The 19,930-nt window shown below is 36.8% G+C and overlaps 1 pseudogene; it reads right to left on the bottom strand.

The window, feature by feature from the left end:
• Window positions 1–18,758: 18,758 nt before the first annotated feature.
• Window positions 18,759–19,656, bottom strand: LOC125345842 (annotated as a pseudogene).
• Window positions 19,657–19,930: the final 274 nt, after the last annotated feature.

The following is a 19,930-nucleotide window of genomic DNA, read 5'->3' on the forward strand; positions in this document are numbered from 1 at the left end:
TATGTCTCACAAATAATAGTGCTAGGAAGGAAGTTGCTCAAGAATACATGCTGAGGGCTGGGGATATAGCCTAGTGGCAAGAGTGCCTGCCTCGGATACACGAGGCCCTAGGTTCGATTCCCCAGCACCACATATACAGAAAACGGCCAGAAGCGGTGCTGTGGCTCAAGTGGCAGAGTGCTAGCCTTGAGCAGGAAGAAGCCAGGGACAGTGCTCAGGCCCTGAGTCCAAGGCCCAGGACTGGCAAAAAAAAAAAAAAAAAAAAAAAAAGAATACATGCTGAGACTTATACTTCAATCTGTATAACTTGGAAGTTGTGAGATATTTATATTAATATATAAGCAGAATTCTTCCTGACATAGAAGGTTGTAGAAGTGACCTGTAGAAATCTCCCTGTGGGCCTTTTGGTCCTTCTCTTTAAAAACTCCCGAAGAATAGTCTGTTTTCTAAGTGGAAGTAACTTGGAAATCTGTTTTTACCCCACTGTTGTACAAATGAGGAAACTGAGATTGGGAGAAGTTAAGAGAAGTTAAGATGCTTTGTATGGGGTTACACTTAAATTCAGCAAGTGATTGAATTGATTCAGGTTTGCTTTTTCCAAGTTTTGTTAAAAGAAAAAAAAGGAAGAATAGGGAAATACATCCCATGCAATAGTGAGTACACAATATTCCTTCAGGAATAAGTTTTCCCTTTGATTCTTTGTTATTTAAACCAAATTATTTTGTTTTTTTTCTTGCTGTGTTTCCTTTCCTTCACTCCAATCTCCTCCTTCTATTTCTAGTTTCATAATCCTCAAAGAATTCTAGGCAGCTTCTAAATAGCTGCAATTTATTCAGGTTTCCTCCAAAGTACAGATTGCTAGAAAAGTAACTTTTGCCTGTTGGAAATTAGGACAAAAATCTTAATAAAAATATAGCCATCTCCTTAGAGTGCTGGAAATGTCCTTCAAAAGGTTTTGACCATAGCAGGGGCTTCTTGAGGGTTCATTTTCTTCTACATATCCCTCTTGGAGTTTATGTCGTTATATTTTCTCCTTCAGCTTGTTTCAGTGTTCTTTCCAGGCAGACCTACAGAGAGCCTTAGGTAGGTGTGCTTTATATTATCTCAGCCTGGATACATACAAATGACTTGTAGTGTCAATAATAAAAATCAAGCAGGTGAGTCACTTTTTTGTGGTTTTTCAGTCACAGCTGGGAATTCCTCATCACTTTCCATATTCTTAATAAAATGCTAGTGAAGATGATCTGAATAAATATTCCCATGGAAATTCCGTACTCAGTAAAATGCTTCCAGTTTTAGAACCTCTTGGGGATTAGCAATTAAAGACAGAAATTGTTCAGTCTATATACAAATTTAATATTATCCTGACTTTAAAATATAAAAAGTACAGCTTGCTAAAGTTTTGGTAACTCGTCTGAGGTCACAGAAAGCAAGTGGGAGTTGTGATTGAAACCAAGTATGGCTGATTTACATTTATGCTCTACCTCACACTCTGCTCCTGGAGTTAAGCATATTTAATCCTTCAAATGTTTCATGAATCATTGGATGGGAGCAGCACTTGATCACAGGTGACATACACACGTTCCTTCTTTTTTGAAATGAAAGTGATAGCATACAAGCCTCAACATGAAATGTAATGCACTATATAAACACTCCTCTAAGTTGTGGTGAAAAGGAACCTCACATGAAAAGCTATTAATTTAGGGCTCTTATAGTATGGGAGGTAGTCTATGTGTGTACAGGAGTCTCATTATAGGTCATGACAAGGATGAGCTCAATTTGACATTTTTTCTTCTTCAAAGTTTTTCAGGTCTTCAAATAGGATAAAATAAAATGGGTGGAGTGTTTGAGAGGCAAGTCATTATTCTAGGTAAACTTTTGAACTTTGAACTTAAACAAAAAAGCATTTCACTATTTGTATAGGGATAAAATAGATTCCAGATGTTTTTCTTTGCTTTCCCCTACGAGATCTCATTTTATGAAATTATCTATTTAATATAAGTGAAAAGTAATTCCTTCTTTCTAATATTTGACTCACCTTATGTCCTATGAAGAGTTCCTGTTGTGTAGCACTGCTAGAAATAACATCACCTGATGACTCAGTCCTTTTGATACAAAATGGCTTTGCCTTTTGCCCATCAATTTTGTAAAACTTATGAATAGTGAAGAGAAAAAAAAAAAGAGAATATTCTCCAAATCTTTTAGAAAAGTTCAAACAAGAAGTTTATAAACAAGAGTGGGGACAACTGACAAATGACTTAAGCTCTCTCTCTGCATGGGCAGATTAGTAGTAGGAAGCTTTTCTGTGTGCACTGGGCCAACATGAAGGAATCAGACAAATACATTTGAAATTGATTGCACCTGTCTTAAAGGGAAATAGAGATTACTGTAGAGTCTAGATAATTGGGCCTATGAGAGTACAGAAATCTCTTCATTAATTCCCAAACTGCATAGCTAAAATTAAATTTAAAATTAAAATATCATGAGGGGTCTATATAATAGTGATAAGAACACATAGAAAATGCAATAAAAATGGTTTACTAAGCCAAATAAAGCTTTCCTTTAAGTCTTACCCAAACCTTATATACAATTCTTCTGAACTTTCATCTAAGATTTAAGATTCTTTGTAATCATTGCTGTTCTTTTTTAGTATATTTCTAATTCATCTTGCTACAGATTCATGTATTATTCAGTACATACATACTTTGAGTCAAGGCATGCTCATTGCAAGGAATATCAATAGCAGTAATGTTTCTGAGAAAATAAAATAAGGTAAAGTTGGTAAAGCTTACAAAAAGTAAAATCACTTCTTTAAATTCTGTTGTTGAAACATCAATGATTCTTTAATCCTACCTGAAACAACTCTATTTCAGCTAAAAAGTACAAGAATTTAGTATGGATAGAAAATGTTTATGTTAAAAAACCATGCCTTTTTAGAGATATATAAAGATCCTGGACAAATAGCAGTGGTAACCTTGAGTTGAGATAACAGTACATTTTAGGATACTTCTTCCAAGAATGGTGCAAAGAATTTGTTCAATCAGACCTCACAGCTATAGCCCTCCTGCCTTGACAAGCCCCTACATATAAAACCAGCTAGAAGAAAATGTTCTCCCAGTGCAACTTGCCAGTCACACAGGTGACAAGTATATTCTAGGCTTTTCAAGCATCTCCTGAACTCTTTCGTATATATACTACAACAATCAAAAGCAGATTTTCTCATCTATCACTTTCCCACTTCTTGAAGATTTAATGTGAAAAGTGCTCTCTAAAGAAGTAGTGACAAGGGCTGGGAATATGGCCTAGTGGTAGAGTGCTTGCCTGGTATACATGAAGCACTGAGTTCGATTCCTCAGCACCACATATATATAGAAAACGGTCAGAAGTGGCGCTGTGGGTCAAATTGTAGAGCACTACCCTTGAGCAAAAAGAAGCCAGGGACAGTGGTTAGGCCCTGAGTTCAAGGCCCAGGACTGGCAAAAAGAAAAAAAGAAGTAGTGACAAGATAACCTTAGTGCAAAATAGCCAAAATACAGTGGAGAGTGTTCTAGAAAGTGTGGCATGAAGCCAGGATGTCTCAATTTTATAAGTTTGTATAACTTCCTACTTTAAGTTCTTACTTGTGATTACCACAGCAACATCTTTAAAATTTCAGCAAGAAAACTAAAGTTACAGAAAAGACTTTGAAATGACCCCTGACATCTAGAAGCCAATCCAGGGAGAAGTACCATAAGAGTGATAGAAGAATTACATTTCAGGTCTGTTAGGTTCTTATTTGGATTTTAACTTCAACAACAATGTCATTTGAATACCACCAATAAATGTGTAAGAAGTAATTGACATTCTTGACGTTTTCAATTTAATAGATTGATTTCTTTCTCATCAAGTTCAAAGATTTGCAAGCTAGCCCTGTTGTTATAAAAATAAATATGTAGTTATTGAAATGGAATAACAAGAAAAAAGTTCCTAAGATCATTTAATAGGACCATCAGAAAGTACTCATAATAAAGAGAGAGAATGGTAATCTCTTGGATTTGTCCAAGACCTTATCTGCGTTTGCTATGGTCTGGTTTGGACGGGGTCGCTGATTGGATCAGGAATATCTAGAGCCTTGTAAGTGATAAAAAGAAATGGAACATCTTGTTTCTGTATGAATTATGTTGCTTCCTTAGCCATATGAAATTGAGTAAGAACCACATTGTGCATGCATAATTTGAATTCTACATTTCTCTGTAATTTCATGTATTATTTTGTGCCATTAATCATTATTACAAAATACTCTGACTTTTCTTCTCACATTCATGGAAATATTCTGTCTATCTCTGTCTTCAAACAGGAGGCCTCTATATGATTTAATCTGTTTTGTGCTTTCTCTGAAATTTTCAATAAACATGCAATTATGATGAAGGTTAACTTTACACTACCTTTTTGAGTTAAATAAACATTACTTATATAGAAGCAAAATGTTTCTGTAGTATTTTGCTTCTATATTACGCTTTGGGATTTTAAGTTACTTGGATAAACTTTTCCTTTTTGGACAATATAGTTGGAATATTATAATTAGACATATGATTTAATGCACAAATATGGAATATTTATGGTAATAAAGACTGCTCAAAATGGGATCACCTTGGATTCTCATCAACCCCTGTACATCAGAAAGAGGAATGTAACTGAGTTCGGAAATAACTTTGAGAACAATGTAAGGAATTATTCAATTTTGTGCATGGTCACAAGGTCACATAGCCATTCTCAAGTTACACTTAACAATCAGATATTGTATTTCATTAAATGCCAAATTACAAAGTACTCATCTAACCATGGAGGTACAGAATAAGATTGACTAGAGGGTTAGCATGCAAGACCTCATTTCTTAAGGCTCTCTACACTTTCAGAAGAAGAAGCAAATTGAGAAAGAAGGAAAGCAGACCAATCCCATCCCACCAATACCAAAAACTTTATGAAAATCAAAATGTACAGACTGCTATGGTTTCTTGAATAATAATAGGCTCCTGGATAGATTAAAATATACGCTAGCTGGGTGCTGGTGGCTATGCCTGTAATCCTAGCTACTCAGGAGGCTGAGATCTGAAGATCGTGGTTTGAAGCTAGCCTGGGGAGGAAAGTCCAAGAGATTCTTATTTCCAACTAATAACAAAAAAGTTGGAAGTGGTAATATAGCTCAAGTGGCAGAGTGCTAGCCTTGATCAAAAGGAGCTCAAGGAGAGTATCCAGGCCCAGAGTTCAAACTCCAACGGCAAAAAGGAAGGAAGGAAGGAAGGAAGGAAGGAAGGAAGGAAGGAAGGAAGGAAGGAAGGAAGGAAGGAAGGAAGGAAGGAAAGAAGGAAGGAAGGAAGGAAGGAAGGAAGGAAGGAAGGAAGGAAGGAAGGAAGGGAAGGAAGTAGGGAAGGAAGGAAGGAAAAAAGGAAGGAAGGAAGATGCTAGTCTCTATAGTGAGAGGCACTAATAATAAATTCCAAGATATTCTGTTTTTTCTGGTAACTGGAAATACTAATTTCATTTTCATTCTTACTTGTCAAAATCAAAGAGCATAAACATGAAAAAAATTTAACTTCAGAAAAATATTTTTCATCTGAAAATTGTCTGCTTATTTTGAAATTAAAAGTACATCCTTCTCCAAGATCAAAGAATGACAACAATGGTTTTGGAACCAGTTTGAGCTCCAAAGTATTTCCAGGCTCTAAACATTTGTTGTTTGTTGGATGTTGCCAATTTTAGTTTTATCCTCTAACAGCTGGTACCTACAGATTCCACATCTGTTTCTCCAGTGTGCCTATTAGAAAAGTTGCTACTCCTTCCAACTAAAAAGAGATTTTAATTTACATTACAGGAACAAATCACATGCCTAATGAGAGTGCTGCTTCTCCCAGGTAAGCTGACAACACCACTTTTAATGAGCATAATCAGAAATGAGATGTGGATCTTACCTTCAGAAAGGCAGATCACCAGGAGATGAGGATGATTACCCATCCATTTTCCTAACAAAATGACAGGGAGGCCACCTGCACCAGGAGTTACTTTGAAAAGAAGCTGCTAATTGCCACCCACCATTCACCAAGGACGAATGACTAATAGACTCAAATGACAATCAAGAAGACAGTTGGTGAGGAGGAAGATTCCAATGATAATTTGTCCACCAAATAAGACTGATGGGCAAAAAGGGGGGCCATTGAGCAGGAGCAAACTAAGCCCATGTGACTAAAATGAATTTTTAAAACGTAAAAGTTGAGGGTTGAAAATACCTTGTATCTTAGTTGAATATGCCAGCATTAGTCTTTGCATACTTCTGGAAATTGAACCTTTGCCTTTCTTTTAGAATAGGATTCTATAAAACCAGTGCACTGACAAATGGAAATGTCATGCAATTCTAAGTTCATTTTACACAATATGAAGATACTTTTCTCGCCTGTACTTCCCTTTTCTGTTCCTCACCATGTATGTGCACATGTCTGTTCAGCTTATTGTTGAATATATGTACATCTATGGAAGAATGTCTTGTTGATACTTTCATTAACCTACTTATTGAAATATCCCCAGGCCATTATCCTTGGCGTTACATTGGTCTTTCAGTAATCCCTAGTAAGAAAATTTCCATTTGCTGCCTCCTTTTCCTTTTCCTGGGACTTTAGGATGAAGAAAGAGGCAGGAGGTCCTAGTAAACATGAACTATGTTGAATGGGTGTTTCATATTTACAATCAGATAAGAAAGAGAAGAGTGTTCTGCCATGCAAGTCTGTGCCTTCCTCACCATCACCACCACAAAAGCCTTCCCACTGGAGTCAGGCTTTGCTGATATTTCCACAAATATATTTTGGACTTGGAGTCAGAACCAAGAGGGGATTCAAACTATGGTCTTGGCAGGATGAAGAAGTTGCAAAGATTCTTCCATTTGAACAAAACTACAGAATGGAAAGAATCCCCAGTCAAGATCAGACAGGTACTGAATCTTAGTTGGTTGCAATTTTTCAAAAAGTTAGGTTTGTTATGTAAGCCTATGAGTAATATACAAAGAATAAAATTGACACCAACAGCAAGATTAAGAGTTTAGGCCCTAAACACATAGGCTGTAAAACCAATATCAATGCCTTTTAGCTATCTGGTCTCGGTCAAGTGAGTTAGTATCGCTAATTGGCACTTTTCCCAGATTAAAAAACACACAATCTACGTAACAGGATTTCTGTGAAGACTAAATTTTATTAAAGAAATTACATAATTCCCAGAGAATAGCAATGTTCCATAGAAGGCAGTGGTTTGTGCCACTATAATCTCACTCACTGATAGCTTTGGCTAAACCTTCTTTGCAAAAATCATTATAAAATTACTTTAAGTCTTTATCTCCAGGCTACAACACCAAACATATGCCTCCCATGAAGTAGTTTCTTAGGGATAAATAAAAGTGTACTCAGGTGAAAAAAATTACTTTAAGCTGTGCAGCAATGGTTTATGCCCTTAATCCTCTATATTCGGGAGACTGAGATCTGAGGATTGCAGTTGGAAGACAGCCCATGCATGAAAATCTATGACATGCTATCTCTAATTAAAGCACAGAAAAATCCAGAAGAGGTGCTGTGGCTCAAGTGGTAGAGTGCTAACTTTGAGCAAAAGTTGCTCAGAGACAGAGCCCAGGCTGAGTTCAAGACTCAGGATTGGCAAAAGACTACTTTAAATTTATTAAGTTTCTACAAAACTTTTGTGACTGTAAATATCTTCCATTGAGAGAGTAACTGAGATTGACTCTACTCCTCCTGCACTCTCTTTTTAGGCAGAATTAAATTTTTCGTAGGAGTAGATGTAACACTGGTGAACATAGATAGGTGTTACTAACAGGTACAGTAATATAATGACTGAATACATAATGCATATAAAATTTTATTGAATGTCTACTCTAATATAATTACACTTAATTTAAAATTGCTTTAACATAAACACTTGATTTGGTAACATTGCTATTTCTAAAACACATTTTTAGTCCTAGAGACCTCCTAACTCTGCATTCAGATGGTCAAGACCCTCTCTATCTTAATATTAACTTTCTCTTCCATTCACAGTCCTTGAGTCCTAGTCAAATTGTCTTTGAGTTTGCCAAGTATCCAATATTCTTCTCATTCCTTAGAATGTGGTTTCTTGCTTGCTCCCCCCTCCCCCCTTTTTTTTTTACAATGCCTACCAAAATTCAACTTCAGTGTTCTTCTTCTATAATGCCTTGTCTGTCTTCTATATTCTGAATTTATTAACCATTTGAACTCAGGGGATTTTTTATTTAATACTTCTTCAATAGTTGTTTTCTGTAATTGTCTTAGTAATTTTATAGACTATGAGAACGTTGGAGACAGACTATTTGTTTAGGAAAACTCTTTAACATGCTTACAAATTAATTCATTTTGTTTTCATAGCCAATTTTGTTAACTCAACCAGGAAGGTATCGCTAGTCATATTTCAGTAGATGAAGGAAGCAAAGCTTGAAGAACATGAGAGGAATATATCTTTAGCTTCATCAGCTGGTAAAGCAAATTGAACACATACATCTTTACATTCCTAATTTAGTGGTCTTTGGGTTCCATAATGTTACATCTACTGAGGCTCTATATTACAATAGGATCAGTAGAGAAACCAAATAACTGTGAGGCTTGTTTCCCAAGTAATTTGTTACCAACTTGAGAACAAAGCACTAACACACAAAATAATGTTTGAAAAGAGGACCTCACTATATCTAGCTCAGTAAAGCACAACTGAGGATTAAAACACAATTGAATGAGTTAGCATTGCCTCCTTGTAGTTAGCTTTCAATAATGTTTATTTGGGTGTTCACTCATTCTTTGCTTGCTGCTTCAACTAGGAAATAACTGGAGGGCAAGGGCTGTTTTTGGTTATGTGTGTGTTTGTGTGTTTACACACATTACATTTGAAACCCTTTGCTTGCAAAAGAGAGACTATTCTATTCAATCATTTTTCAAGTGTGTGTGTGTGTGTGTGTGTGTGTGTGTGTGTGAATGGCATTTTACAAGAAAACAAATTTGGTGAGAGTGAATTCAGGTCACATGCTAACAGAACGAAACATATACCAATTGGCTATCATAAGGAAGGAAAGGAAGCATGCACTGAAATAATTAGCAAAGAAATACTAAACATGTCTTACAATGAATAGAATATATGTTAATGTGCTAGTGAGTGGGAAATTTTTCTCATGTGTTCATGCTGCACAAATGAGTTGTGTCTTGAAACTAGGAAGAAAACATGAGGTCGTCTGTCTTTACTCCTTGAACCTGTGACCTAACAGGTCATAGCGCTCTGTGTTTCAGAGAGCCTGGTACTTGGTTTAATGACCTGCTGCTATCATTTTAAGTATGGAGCCACATTTTTACTTTGTAACAAATCCTGGAAGCAATTCAGCTAGCTCTACTTAACACTGTTCCAAAACTGTAGATGCCTTACAACTCTAGTTTCCTTTCAAACCAACTTTGTCTTGCTATTTCTCTAAGCTCATCAACAGGAAACACTTTTCTGAAGACATCCTAAGAAAAAAAGGTCTGTGAGATAATACAATGCCCAACAATTTCCCAGGAAATTAATGTCTGGGGAGTCTGGAAAGAAACTTATTGAATACCAAGTACTGGAAACCACAAATCTAGGTTCCTGTAACAAATTTAAAAGTGTTTATAAAGGAACACAGTAAAAGATTAGTGCTTAAATGTTGTGGAAACCTTCTCCTTATATCCTCATTGACAAGAATCTTATTAGAGTGATGTCTGGCTTAGCTCTTTGTATTGAAAAATGAGAACTCTTAAAGGAAAGAAACAGAATGAAGAAGCCATTAAGTGTGTTAAAGGTCTTAAACTAAATTGTCAGGTAAAGCTGGACGTTTGTAGCTTCTAACAAATATATGAATGCCTAGAATTTGGACAATTATTTATCTAGTTGGCAAAGGATTTCTACCTGAATGGGATGGGCTTGTGATTAAAGTATTTCTTTAGTGTTCTGATAGTAAGACATGCTTGTTTTTGAGATAGGAGAAGCAAAGCGATTAGAAAGAAAGTACAATAAAAATTTCCTATTTGAAAAGAAAGGAGTAGTGTGCTGTGCTTAAAAAACAGAGGAGGTCAGGATGCTAACTTAGAATATATCTTTCAAAATTATTATTATAATTAGTGGTTGAAAAGAAGACCAATGGGGATCACAAAGGTTAATCTGGCAACAGAAAAGTGATTTAAATGAGAAGGAAGAAAAGAAAGTGAAGCCATGTGAGTCAGCTATTAACATTCAATTTATTGCCAGTTGAAAATATCTTGAAATCTCTGGAAACTGAGACTGAAATTTTAGCATAAATGTTTAAAAATTCGGAAAGGTTTCTGTATCTCTGATGTTCATCTTTGTGCTTTGTCCTTCACTTCCTGTGAACATTTCTCCAAAGACTTCTATGGCATTTTTTTTTTTCAGAAAAGTTGGGAGTGGAGTCTGCTAGATGAAAATTAGGAGGATTTCATAGCTAAATGTAGTTAACAAAACACAATTCTTTTCCAGATACCTCTGCAGGGAGAAAATACAGATGCAATCTGGTGTGTTTTTATAAAACAAAGAGACTTGAGCATCTTGAAAAAGGATAACTTTTTTCCTGGTGTTTGGAGTGTTTGCATTTGGAAGAAGGATAGAAACAAAGGAGAGAAGAGAAGGAAAGAAATAATTGAAGTTTGAACAGGGAGACAGAAGGAGGAAGGAGGGAATGGAAAGAGTAGAGTGAGAGGAGGAGGAGATGGGGGAAAGAGAGAAAGAAAACAGGGGAAGGAGGAGAGAAAAAAGAGAATAAGGGAGAAGGAAAGAAGGAAAGAGAAGGGAGGAGAGAAGAAGGAGGGGAAGACAAGGGAGAGCAGAAGAGAGGAGTGAAGAGGAGAGGAGAGAGGAACAGAGAGAAGGGGAGGGAAGGGGAAAAGAGGAGGTTAGGTTCTGCATCTCTCGCCATTACTTTGGCTTTAGTGCAGGGGTCTCCAAAAGTAGCCCTAAATTATCAAGGGCCCTTCTTGTTCTATTTGTCATTCTTAGTAGTTACTAATAGAAGGTTCAATTTAAGCCATCTAAAACATTGAACAAAAGATAATCATTTTCTTTATCCTTCATTCAAAGCTATTGCACCACATCCTGCATAGAGCTGTAAATATTAGCAGAGGTTTGACTCATTCATCCTTGTAGTTGCATTGTTGTTATGTCTTTAAAATTAACACTTCATGCAAAAAGAATATAATTTAAGGTACTGAGTAGGAGAGCACTTGGCAGAAAAAAAAAAGATTACTCAAAACCACTTTCCTCTTCCTGCCCTGGAATGAAGAATTCTTCAAAGTCTGACAACCTTTCATGTAAAACATCTACAAGTTTAATATGTTTGTGGGGTTTTTTTTGTCCATCATAGGGGCTTGACCTTATGGCCCGGGTGCTGTCTCTGAGCTTTTTTGTTAAAGGTTAGTGCTCTATCATTTGAGCCACAGATCCACTTCTGGTTTTCTGGTGGTTAATTGGAAATAAGAATCTCATGGGCTTTCCTACCCTGGCTGGCTTCGAACCACAATCTTCAGATCTCAGCTTCCCGAGTACTAGGATTATAGGCGTGAATCACTGGCACTTTAAAATGATACACAATGGATGTGTGGGACTATGTAGTGTTTATTTGATTCACATGTGTGTTCACAAAGCCAGATTGTGTAGCAGAGTGGCTTTAATATCTTGTCTCTGACATTTCCATATTTTTAACAATGAATGTGTAATCTTAAAAAAACACTTATTAATTGCAAATAGAATTTTGTGGTTTCCACTACACAAATTACTAAGGAGTTAAGTAGTTTAGCTGTTAACTTGGAACAAACCTACAATTAAGATTTGCTACCTTGAATTTTATCAGTCACTCATCTCATATCCTTTGCACATAGCACAAATGCACTATTGAGTTTAAGTCGGAAACCATGAGTAATTTCAGAGATGATTACAGGTTGCTAAACTTCAAAAGCTGTCACTTGCCACTAGTAAAGGGGTAGATTTCTGATTCAACATTTTGAGAGTTCTAGGGAAAATGTACTTTTGAAGTGCTTATTAAAACATTAACTTTGGCTATTACTGGACTGAGAGTGTAATTCTATATTACTTCATGAGAATTACTTAAGGCAGATTTAATAAAAAATCTCTTACTGTTCTTATATCAATGTACTTGGCATATGTCCTTTTCTTTGTTTTGAATCTTGGCACATTTTCTCTGACAGAAAGTGTTAAAGTAAAAAAAACACCAAAATGATATTAAATGGATCTAGTTTGGGCTCTGAATTCAGATCTACCTCAATCCTTAGCCAGGAACTACTCTCAGCCTATGAAGAAGCCAGAAAAACAGATGCATATCACCACTGCCTAGCTTGTTCTTATCTTTTAAAATTATAGTTGAAACTGAGTCATCATTTGTAGCCAGTATCTTTGTCGGGTAATAACACCAGAACAGATGTCTTATCAGCATCATAGATTTGTTCTGGTGTCAGATTTTCATCAATGAGGACCTTAGCAAAGTAGTGACTTTCACTGCTGCTTTGTGAAGATTCTTTATCACCATGAATATTAAATAATTGAATGCTATCTTTTTTCTTAGGTTAATTCAACCATGTCATTGAATGTTCACAGTCCTCTCAGTTTTCCATTCCTCATTAGAAATCCTTGCTTGTTTAATGACCAGCTCACCATTAAGTGGTATGTGATCACTGGCGTGCTGATACACCCACACTTTCTGTGAAAAACTGAGCATCATTTTTAGCTTTATTCTTTATTTTTCTGGTCTTCATTAACTTCTTTTCATCACTCTCTGCGTGAATTCCATAGTTTATCTTTTTGTGTATTCAGGGCATATATAGTGGTCATTCCAATGCTGCACTCTTTTGGAAGTATTTCTATAACACCACTATACAGATTATCCACTAGGCTTTCTGTGCTATTATCATAAATGTATCTTCCTTTCTTATCACTGTTACTTGTAGGGTTATCTGCAGGTCTTTTTTTATATTTCTAACAATATCTTTATACCATAGAACTGAGAATAAGCAATGAAAACATAGTGAATTATGCATTTAGGTACTGACTGCCTGTGTGACATCAAGGAGAAATGTCATTGGTGTATGACTTGCTCATTTACTATGTAGCCTGCTTCCAGGTGGGAATCTGAATATGCACTGAAAAGATATTTTTTTTCTTTACTGTCAAAGTGTAGTACAGAGGAGTTTCAGATTCATATGTAAGGCAGTAAGTACATTTCTTGTGCAACTTGTTACCTCCTCCCTCATTTCCCTCCTCCCCCTTTCCCTCTCCCTCCTGTGAGTTGTACAGTTGGCTTACACAAAATGGCTTTGTAAGTATTGCTTTTGGAATGGTTTGTCTGTTTATCCTTTGTCTCTCGAATTTGACATTCCCTTTCCCTTCCTTAGTTGTAACACCCATATAAACAGTATCCAGAGTACTCAGATGAGATACAGTGGTAGCAGGGGTACAATGACAGGGAGGGAATACAAAAGAAACAAAACAAAACAATCAATCAAACAAACAGACAGGAAAGAAAAAAACAAAAGGTATGGTTTCACATGGCTTGTTGCAAACACTTACAACAGTGATATAACACTTGTTTCCCTAATGCAGAGTGCATTTCACTTGGCATCATCTTATGTGATCACATGAGTGTAGTTATTGGGCTATTTTGATCTTTTGCTGTGACTAGCCTAGTCATGTACTAGCTATTCCCTATGAGGGACATCATAGGATTTATGTTCCTTTGGGTCTGGGTCGCTTCACTTAGTATGATTATTTCCAAGTCCTTCCATTTCCTTACGAATGAAAAGATATATTGTATGGTAAGTGGGTTGAAAGGATCTTTTATTTTCTCTGCCTTTTTACTGCAACCAAACATGTAAGATCAGTTAAGCCATTTTGATTTGTGGCATAATATTAGCATTCAAAAGTTTCAGATCTAAATTTTTGAATGCTCAACTCGTATTGCTTCTTATTTTTATAACTCTCAGCTCTCTTAGCTCGGGTAAAGAGGAAACATTTGGGCTAGTTTAAGTTGAACCAGGATTGATTTGGAGATTTAGTGCAGAGATAACCATTGGAAGGGTTAAGGGTAAACTTTTGACTTAACTTTCAGGGGAAAAAAAGAACTATTACCACATAGCATTGGTTAGCAGAAGGACTATTACCTCTGCTAGGAAGCTGAGAGGAAGCCAAAGCATCTGGTGTCTCTAGGAAAAGTGCCTCTGTGATGTGCATCAATGAAACGGCCTCTTTCATGGCCCTTGACACTCACTAAACTGAGGTCTATGCACTGACATTCTCATTAGAGTCAGAAAGCAAAAACATATGCCTTCATGATGGTGCATGGCAGCAAAAAGAGGAGAGGCAACTCACTTCCTCATCTGTCTTCTGCCTCCCTTACCTGATCCCTTACCTGCTTTGGCTGCATAGAAACTGGACCCCAGGAGAACCAGAACTGGAACTCCACTTATGGCCTATCACCTGTAGAATATCTTGACTTACCTGCAACTATGATTCCTTATAAGAAAATAATAAAATATACACAAATACCTAGAGTGAATACATAAGTGAATTTCATTCTTTAATCTCTCATACTTAGATTATCACCTAAATAAGTCAAACACTTACAATTTTCATAGTTAGCATGTCCACCATTCAAAACTTTACAGAAATAAAGAAGCGTTATTAGTGAAATTGTATCCAAAGTTTTTAGTTTAGGAAAAGGTGTACTAATATTTAATTCAGGTGTTTCCAGTGCTACTTCCTTGAAGCCAGACAAAAAACATGATGTCTTTCATCATGTTACTCACTGAAAACCAGGTCATTCTCCCAGTGAAGAGATAAAAAGAAGAAGGCTAGTTGATATTCTCAAAGGAAACCATGGGCTGATTTTGCTGAAGAACTGATACCATAGTGTATATTTCTCACTGTAGAGGTTCAGATAACTCAGAATACTAAGACCCTGGGGAAACAATCACACACCCACAAAGATGAACTCGTATATCATAGAAGGCTAGAATTAGGTCTGTCAAGGAGATTACGGTACTGTGTCCTCTCCTGAGATAGTCAACTTTAGATATCAAATAAAGACCAAAAAGTTGAATGGGAAATACTTCAAAAGAAAGAGAGCTGAATGGTTTGATGGGCAGGACATGCTGTTCTGTTTGGCTGTGCTCCCTCACATGAAGCAATTGCCATTGCCAGGGAAGGGCAAATCCGGGATCCTTCTTTGTTTACATACAAATTCTTATTTGTTTTTAGGCAATCATGTAAAAATACAACTGATAACACAGCTATAACTTCTTAATTGTAATATGCCATAACTATCACACACACACACACACACACACACACACACACACACACACATTTTTCTTATGTATTCTACATCCCAGATGTCTGCTTTATTTGTACCCTTCTTTCTGAGTTTTCTACTTATCCAGCTTGGTTGAAGAATACTGAAATATTTATTGACAGCCTTGTAAGAGAGATATAGTAATAAGCTGTTGTAATCTTTATAATCTTACTAAATACTGTAAGTCAAACCTGATTCCTATCAAACCTCTGGCTCTAACTTATAGTTTACATTAAATATAGAGATAGAGATGCATGAGCAATACCAGGAAAGGAGCCAGACAATGCCAATGAATATTCTATACAACCTCTCAGTTTATTTGACAAATTATTGTCAAGTTTAAAAAGAAAAAAAAAGAGGTATGAATGTCAATGAAATGAACAGTAAGAAGTGTATCAGAGAGCTACAATGCATTAATCTTATTTCAGATATTTTCTATTTATGTAAAATTCAAAATCCACATGGCAGATACCTTTGGATGAGCTAGTCTTTGGCAAAGAAGGGTATTCTGGGATGATGGTGCCCTTTAATTGGGGTACTAGCTATACTGATGTAGACATTTGTGAATATTTATAAAACTATAAATTTATAATTAATAGATTTCTATTAATGTTATAAAATATTTTCTAAAATTTTTATGAGACGAATATATGGTACTGCTAAGGAATTTCTAGAATTTTTGTTATTGTTGCTACTGTTTATGATGCTGGGATTTTTTTCTTTTTTTAAGAAAATATTTACTTATTTATTGTCAAAGTGATGTACAGAGGGATTACAGTTTCATACCTAAAGCAGTGAGTACATTTCTTGTTCAACTTATTACCTCCTCCCTCATTTTCCCCCTGCCTCTCCCCTCCCCCTTCCCCGCTTCCCCCTGATGAGTTGTACATTTGGTTTACACCAAATGGTTTTGTAAGTATTGCTTTTGGAATCGTTTTTTTTTTTTTATCCTTTGTCTCTCGATTTTGATATTCCCTTTCTGGTGCTGGGATTTTTCAAAAGGAAAAAGTCTTATATTTGTACCTAGTGAACATGGGTAAAATGTGATATTTGAGATTTGTTTCAGAAGTTGAAGAGCCAATGTGACGATAAGTTGGAGTTCAGATTGGCCATGTCATGAGAAAATTGTGTAACATCATCTCAACAGTTGAAACGATGTGATAATTTTCATAGGGGCACATTAAAGTGTCCTCTCATATATCATTAGAAATTCCCACTAAAACATTATCATAGAATTTCCTTTAGGTAACTCTCTTTGAGCAGTTCCCTACCTGCAGTTTCCTGTTAATTTCACCTCTTTCCCTTCTCCCATCATGTCTAGTCTTCTCATCAGACCTTTTAATCTGTGATCTCCACAGCTAGTACAGCTCAGCTAGGGTCTCTTAACTTGAGAACCAACTTAAACTTCAGACCCTGAGCACCTAACTTACATCTGCAGTGACAAAAGCAATCCATAAAAATGTTTCTTTTATTTTTTTCCAGAAAAAGTTCTATTTTCCATATTCTTTCTCCCCTCTTGCTTTCTCTCTCCCCAAATACACATATGTAGGTAGGACTTATCTCTTGATAACTTTAAGAAGTCTTGTTTGTAACAATGGTAACATAGTTGTTAGCTTCTCTCCAAGTGAGCTACTTCTACTGGCCACTAATCCTAAACTAATATATGAAAATCCTCACAAACATTAGTATCAAAAGATGATCTGAAATAGTTACTAGTTTTGAAAGTTCATCTTTTTAGAGCCTTCAATCCTCTTCACAAAAGCAATAGTTGTTGGATTTTTCTTTAACAGAGACATGTTGGACTTGTGGGAGAAGGAAGGAAGATAGAAATTTGCAAATCGCTCATTTTATGAGTGGACATTTCTGTAAATGGCTAGTGAGAAAAATCTAGTATGTTTATGACATGTGGGATGGAAGCAAAAAGATTATCAGGAATAGAGAAGGTATGGAATAATTTGTTGCAACTGATCTCCAAACATACATTTTCAACCTAGAAACAAAAGCACACACATTCATGCTTGGTTTAGGAATTAATAAACATGTGTGATTTGGGGAAAGTGAAACTACTATATCAACATCTGATACAACACTGTGTGATCCTAAGCTATGAATCACTTGATAGCATCCTCTCTGCCTTTGGGCTTCTGCCGTAGTGTTGCAGTGACATCTACTCACTCAGCAGTGGGACCCTTCCAGTTCTGTCACAGCCATTAGAAAGTCTGCCTTCCTTCACCTTCCCATAGATCATCTTCATTTAGAAAGCCTCTGGCTGACTTTCCTGAATGATTCACTCAGTCATCTGCTGGCATTATCCAAGGCCTGCCCCTGCTAAGAATGTTTCACAAGGTAAAAACAAAAAACTCACAGACGTCTTGTTATTATCCAACAAGGGGACCAAAAGATGATTACTGAATTTTTAAAAGAAATCCAATGTATCTTAGGTGCATGTATTTGACACCTAGGCAATCTGAACAGAAATAATTGTGAAGAAGGTAAATTCTGAGAGGGAAGGACATTTTCAAGATTCTTTCTTTTTGGAGGGCAGGGGTTGTACTTATTAGGAAGGTACTCCTACTCCTTGAGTCATGCATATAGCCCTTTATCCCTCAGTTATTTACAAAGTAGGGTTTTGCTTATGTCCTGGATAAGCCTGACCTGTGATCTGTCTCCTTGTGTGTCTCCACATCACTAGCAAGGACAGTAAGTGTGTGCTACCACCATCAGCCATCAGTTGAGATGGGGTTTTGAGGTGCTTAGCCTAGCCTTGGATTGTGATCCCCAGATCTCTGCCTTCGAAATAGCAAGGATGGTAAGCTTGAATCACTATACCAAACTTAAATTTTCTTCAATCTTCTTATAACTTCATACTACTTACTGTGGACTTCTCACAGAACGGCCCCTCAGAGTATAATTAAGGATAATCTTATTATGCTGTTGACATAATTGATATCAACACAGGTTTCAGTTGAACATTGCACCACATGTGCATGCCACTTTGAATCAACACATAAAGGAGATACTCTCTTAAAGGACTCTCTCTTCGAATCAGGTGATCATTAGAAGCTGGGCTTTGGAAAAACATGAGTTTTCCACATGGAAGAAGAGAGGTGAGAGGTTCAAAGAAACATTTTTAATGGACCTTGAAAGAATGTAAGGATTTTGTCTGCAGCTATACAATGGGTAGGATTCCAGACCCACCTACTCACCCGTATTTGTGTGGCTCCCGATGAGGAAGGGATGATATTATACGGTACAGTTTAATGGGAGTCAGGGAGTACAGTGTTCAGAGCATGAACTCCAGCTCACATTATCAGAATCTGCCAAACCCTTCCTCATTTTTTTTTCCACTTTCCTAAACTTTATTAAAAGAAACAAAGCAATGGTGGTGAATCTACATAACAGTCAATTTTCCAGGATTTCTCCCTCAAAAATGTGACATTTGATTTCCAAATGCATGCCAGAGTGTACATGGTTCCCAACTGTACTAAGAAGATTAAGAAGCTGAAAGCTTGAAATGTTCATCTTCCAACTTTCCCTAGTCTGTGGTCTGTCTTTGGATCAGCAATAATTGCCTGAACAGCTACTATGGCTTCATTAATTTTTGTCTGTAGCTCTCTGAGCTCTTCTATATGCAGCAGTCACAGAATCTGAGCAGCTTCATTAAGAACTGCATCTCCTGTGTCAAAACCAAGAATATGTTTGTCTAAAGCAACAGGCAATCCCTCTTTTGTTTGATTTGCTTTAGCAACTGCATCCTGTGTTAGGTGCTCCTGAACCAAAATGCGAATTGCCTTAAGCATTACCAGGTAATCATCATGACGCTGAATCTGAAGAAGGTTAGCCAAGCCATTACGCCAGCCTTAAAATCAGGATTATTTACGTCCAAATTGACCAATGGCTGTGCATTTTTTGTTGCATTGTCAGTATTTTTTGCAGTATCAGCTACTAAGTCCTTGTACTTTTCAGCATTATCTCTATATTCTAGTCGAACAGCTAACCCAAGAAGCCAGTCAATTGCTTCTTGTCGATCCTGGATCTTGAAAGGACAGTTAACATCTTTGAGATACTTTTCAAAGAACTTTGGCCAGTCACTGCTGTGGATGTTTCTTAAATTACCTCTATCTTTAATCTTGTAGTGTCTTATTTTCTGGTCTTCAAGTCAGACAATAAAGTTTCTAAACTCTGCTTCATCTTTGCAGTTGAAGCCGGCAGTCAAGAGCTATCAGCTTACATCGGAACATGGTCCCGGCTTCCCGCTGGGGGTCCCCAGGGCCTCTGCCGGGAGAGGGGAAGCGAGGTGGAGCGAGTGGGTCAGGCACCGGCAACGCGGCGAGAGAGAATTAAGTTGTTGTTTTTTTCCTTTTTTTTTTCTTTTTGGCCAGTCCTGGGGCTTGGACTCAGGGCCTGAGCACTATTCCCTGGCTTCTTTTTGCTCGATGCTAGCACTCTGCCACTTGAGCCACAGCGCCACTTCTGGCCATTTTCTGCATATGTGGTGCTGGGGAATGGAACCCA

Source organism: Perognathus longimembris, chromosome 2 (assembly GCF_023159225.1).
Source record: "Perognathus longimembris pacificus isolate PPM17 chromosome 2, ASM2315922v1, whole genome shotgun sequence".
In the NCBI taxonomy this organism is placed as follows: Eukaryota; Metazoa; Chordata; class Mammalia; order Rodentia; family Heteromyidae; genus Perognathus; species Perognathus longimembris.